General features: G+C 53.9%; 1 long non-coding RNA gene across 1 annotated transcript; it reads left to right on the top strand.

The window, feature by feature from the left end:
- The first annotated feature begins 204 nt into the window (after nucleotides 1-204).
- LOC144710439 (uncharacterized) lies at nucleotides 205-985 on the top strand. The gene is made up of 2 exons (XR_013583289.1): nucleotides 205-535; nucleotides 607-985. It is a non-coding gene; the product is annotated as an uncharacterized LOC144710439 (long non-coding RNA).
- The last annotated feature ends 4,175 nt before the right edge of the window (nucleotides 986-5,160 follow it).

The raw sequence follows: 5,160 nt of genomic DNA, 5'->3' as shown, positions 1-5,160 counted from the left end.
TTTGCTTTGCCTCTAGTGTCTGTTCAGCTTGTTTAAATTTATGCTTGTTGTTGCTCCAGATAAACGGATATTTCTGTATTCTCGATGCTCTGGGCGCCGATAGTTGTGGTATGATGATGAATGGGGGTGCCTTTCATTCTAGCTTCTTTTTTGTTTCATCGAAATTTGCTCAATTTTGTGTAGGCTGATGGGAGAGATGTGAATCTATCTTTGATATATCCCTGCTTTCTGGGATCAAGGATGTTGGGGAGCACCGCTGTTTCGTGGCTTTCTGGCCCTGGATCTTTCATCCCGCTTGAAGACTATCTCTCTCTGTCATTTGTTGCCGCTGGTCTCTCTCTAACCATGGCTGCCTACGACTACCCGGTCTGATCAGTGACAAAAAATAAAAACCCATGAAGAAATTGAAAAGCTCACGAGTATTTGGTGAATCTCTGTTGCTTTTACAGGAGGTTGGGGCCTTGGTTGCACTGTTCTGTGGGCTCCATGCCTGCTATGGGATGATCCTTCCGTCTCTAGCGCGGCTAAGGACTGCGTAGTTCCCTTCTCTCTCTGGTTTGGATTTAGAGGCAGATCTGATGAGGGTACAGGTCTCAACCGGCGCAGGTTGGTCCCAAACGAGCTCCGGGCAGGCATGATCATCTTCTCTCTGGCCCCTGCTAATGCCTCCATACTGTTCATCCTCATTCAAGTGAGTAAGAACTCTGTCTGGTTCTTCTTTCTCCCTTGTTCATTTAAGGTGGTCGATTTGTTTTTGTTCATCAGGGGGGTACTACCGGAATGTTAGCAATGCAGCGATATAAGCGATGGCTGGCTGCGTTTGGGCTCTTCACGGCGGCGGGTTGTGTTCATGTGTTGAAGAGGTGGAAGAGGCGCACCCCCAGCAGTTGGCACGACCTTTGATCGTTTTTGTTTCTTTTATTTTGATCTGAATAGTGAGCTGTACATGTAGGGAAAGGGAAGAATATTCAGATAGAGTCAATGATCCTGGCTTCTTGAGAGACGAGTGAAGTCGGCTTCGGCGTCATCATTGTTGATGATAGGCTGCTCGGTGGTGGAGACGTGGGGCAGGCAGGTTGCATTAGTGCATGTGGCTGTTCTGGGCCTTGTTTTAAGGGAGGGCCTTGGGATGGAATCTTACAATTCCCAGATCCTCTTATAGGATGAGGATTTAAAAAGATCCTTAATAGATGACATTTTTGGGTAAACAATTTTTGCCTCTCCTTTGCTTATTTTTCCTTTTTCATGTTGTGTTTTGAACGCTAAGGAAGGGCCCACCCTCACCCATATATAAGGGGAAGGGGTGGGCGCTCTCCCCACTCTTGACCTAAATTTGGAAGTTATACTTGGAAGTTGAAGAGTCAGGTCGTGGAGGAGAGGAGAAGAAGAAGAAGAAAGAAGAAGAAGAAGAAGAAGAAGAAGGAGGAGGAGAAGAAGGAGGAAGGAGAGGGAAGAGAAGGAAGAAGGAGGATCCCGCCCGACCGGCCGCCGCCGGATCCACCCTCATCACCGCCGGACCCGCCGCCGTCACCCGCCAAGAGCCCGTTGAGATCCCGCCTGTCGCCGTCGGCGAATCCGCCCGTCATCGTCGGACCAGCCGCCGCGCTTCTGGCCTCGCCGGCGACAGCCATCCGGCTCGCTGTCGTCGCACGGCACCCCGCCGATGCCAGAACCACCGTCTCCGCCTGGACCCATCGTCACCGTCCGGATCCGCCTTCGCCACTCGCCAGGCCTCGGCGGCGGCCGTCCGGCTCGCCATCGCCGCAGCATAACCGCCCGACACCCGCCCGACTTCGCCGTCGGCGCCTGCCTACTCGTTGGCGCCGGCAGCGCCTCGACCAGCGGCTGAGTCCCTGCGCCGCGAGCCCGGGCGACTGCGTCGGTCAGTGCTACGCCGTCCACGCCGTCCGCTGCGTGAGGCCGCCGCCACTCTGCCTGCGCCCGTGGACACCGTGCGGCCTCACCCCGACCGTTAGTGCCGCCCCCGGTCGTCACCTCTGGCCGCGCCCGTCGTACAGCGTCCTTCCGGTACCGTTCGTTGGCGCTATGCCCGCTTGCTCTTCCTGCCCGGTGCTCTCGAGATTGGACCTACAGCAGCACCGTCGTCTCCTTCCGTGGATACTCCAATTTGAGTTACCCGTCGCCGCGCGACGAAGGTACCCCGCTACCCTAGCTCCTTCGTCTTTATCTCTTTCAGTACTCTTATTGCCTCCACCGCGCTCGGGTTAGGTAGGTGGCGCGAGACAGGCCGAGAGAACGGCGAATTTTACGAGTCTGTCCTGTCGGTGCGAGTTGGGACATCCCGACAGCGTGTGAGCAATCTTGTGGGAAGTCTTCCCATTCGGCGGCGTGCTCGCCGCCAGCCCACCTCGGATGAGTCCGGAGGCGGACCGACTTCCTTGGCGACCCGTCTTGCTCTGGCGCGCGGCATTGTTTCTAGTCGGCACCAGCCGCATTACCACAGTAGGAACTCATCTCATTCAGCGTCATGTTCGCCTGGTTTCTGCATATTAAATCGGTTGGCGTCGTGGCGTGGACCGACTAGTTAGTGATTCGATACGAGATCAGGCCCTCGGTGACGGTCAGGCCGTCGAGGCGGCGTCCGGCATCAATGCGGTTGGGGATCAAGCGATGGGGAAAGGAGGGTGGGCGATCAAGAAAGGCAAGGCGAGGCGGTTGGGAATCAAGAAGCGATGGGAGAAAGGAGGGTAGGCGATCAAGAAAGGCAAGGCGAGGCGGTTGGGAATCAAGCGATGGGGAAAGGGGGTGGGCGATCAAGAAAGGCAAGGCGAGGCGGTTGGGAATCAAGCGATGGGAGAAAGGAGGGTAGGCGATCAAGAAAGGCAAGGCAGGCGGTTGGGAATCAAGAAAGCGATGGGGAAAGGGGGTGGGCGATCAAGAAAGGCAAGGCGAGGCGGTTGGGAATCAAGCGATGGGGAAAGGAGGGTGGGCGATCAAGAAAGGCAAGGCAGGCGGTTGGGAATCAAGCGATGGGGAAAGGGGCGATCAAGAAAGGCAAGGCAGGCGGTTGGGAATCAAGAAACGATGGGGAAAGGGGGCGATCAAGAAAGGCAAGGCAGGCGGTTGGGAATCAAGCGATGGGGAAAGGGGGTGGGCGATCAAGAAATGGTGGAAGGGTGGAAAAAGGTACCAAGAAATGGCTTTCTTGAGCGGTAACAGCCAAGAACCCTCCAAGAAAGAGGAGTTCTTGACGGATCTGGGGTGTGCTCCTCGGAGCAGATTTCCCAGGTTGATGGCGTGTCGGCGACGCTTCTTGAATCTCCCAAGACCCGGAGTAATCTCGGCGAAGGCCTCTTCGATTCTTGATGGCGGCGACTTCTTGAAACTCTTTCCTCGCACCGGAGTGATCTCGGCGGCGCTTTAACACGTCTCCTCGGAGTGATCTCGGCGGGAGAGGCGTGGGCTCTACCAGAGTGATCTCGGCGTGGGGTGGGGCTAGCCAAACCCCTACACTACTCTCTACGATAGGGGAGGCAATTGTGAATAAACTTTTCAACAATGACTCCAAGGTGTTCCTTGGGCATGCCATCCTTATATAGTGAGGATGGGTGCCAAGTGAACGTGGGAGAGGACGAACCGTCGCGAGACGTGGTTCGGCCTCCCTTAAAAATTCAAAATACAAACATAAAAAGTAAAAATGACGAGGACGGGGCCCGACAACATTGGCCCAGTCCACGAATCCAAAAATACAAACACACATGAAAATGAGCATAAGTAAAAAGATAAAAGTTCTTACGCGGGGTACATAAACCCCGGGTGGCGAGCGTCGGCGCGAGCTGCTCGGCGTGGCTGACGACATCCCGTCGCGTCATCCTCGAGATGGTTCTTCGTCATCGTGGCGTCGTCCTCGAGATGGTCCTCCATCATCCTCCCGACGTGGGAGGAGCTCGACCCCGGCGAGCAAAGCTCAGCAAGGTCTTCAAGTTGAGGCCGCAGGTCTGGTCGAAGTCGGCGAAGGTCGTCCTCGGAGATCCACGTGTCATCGGATGATGGTCGCCCCTGCCAATGGACTAGGAAAGAACGGCCAACTCGCTCCCCCTCAGCGTGAATTACCTCCTGCAGTATCATTTCTATCGCGTCTTGCCGTACAAGGAGGGGAAACGGAGAAGGAGTGGGTTTGCTCTCACTTTCACTACTATTAAGGCTCAATTGGCTGTGAGGTTCGATGATGGGTGGCGAAGGCTGGTATCGGGATAAGTCACTGACGTTAAACGTTGAACTAATCCCCCAATTTGGCGGGATGCTCATGACATAGGCGTTGTCGTCGATCTGTTGGGCAATCGGGAAAGGCCCGGTGCTACGAGCATGGAGCTTCGTAGCGACCCCAGGAGAGAACCTCTCGGGCCTCAATCTGACCAGGACTAGTTCTCCCTCAGAGAACGACATGGACCTACGACCCTTACCCGCTGATGCCTTATACTACTCATTCATGGATGCAATGTAAAAAAACAAATGGATGCAATGATGCATGTTCTACTACTTAATGCATGAAGAACGGAATCCAAACAGTTAGTATGATTACCTACATGAATGATATCTAGTGTCCATGAAGTAATTGACCATAGTTTAGTTTCAAACAATGCCAAACTAATGCGGTTCACCATTGGGCAAACAGTGAACTCGATCCATGCGAGGTAAACATCCTAGTATGTGGGGGTATAGACCCACGGTGGACTGCAGTACATTCCTTGGAATGTAATATAAATCAGTGCAAATTTAAAAATACTAGAAATCGCGTTGAGGGTGAGTTGTTTGGGCGCGTGTGAAGAAGAGCCCAGAGGCTGCGGGATAGCGAAAGGGCGAAGGAATGGTGAAGGCGGTGGTGGATCTGGCAGCGGGCGGGTTGGTGGGCTCGATAGTACCTCTAGAATGAGTCTCCTTTCATTATATCGTGGCGTTCGACGGTCGGATGACATCTCGGCGGGATAACCGTGAAGGTGCATCATGTGTTTGGCTAAGGTAATGAATGGAGTCACTAGATGTATCTTTCTAGTGGGTGCATTGTCTCGACATCTCCTATCAATGTCATCATGCTGATGATGGGCACACTTGGTTTGCCTAACATGTTGTGAGCTAAGTGGTTCCCCAGATTCTTTTGCACTTGACACTAGTGGAGGGCTGTCCATAGTGAGCAGGTGA

This window comes from Wolffia australiana, chromosome 12, assembly GCF_029677425.1.
Source record: "Wolffia australiana isolate 7733 chromosome 12, ASM2967742v1".
Lineage (NCBI taxonomy): Eukaryota > Viridiplantae > Streptophyta > Magnoliopsida > Alismatales > Araceae > Wolffia > Wolffia australiana.
Note: the sequence above shows the minus strand (reverse complement) of the source record. Positions and strands in the feature narration are given on the sequence as shown.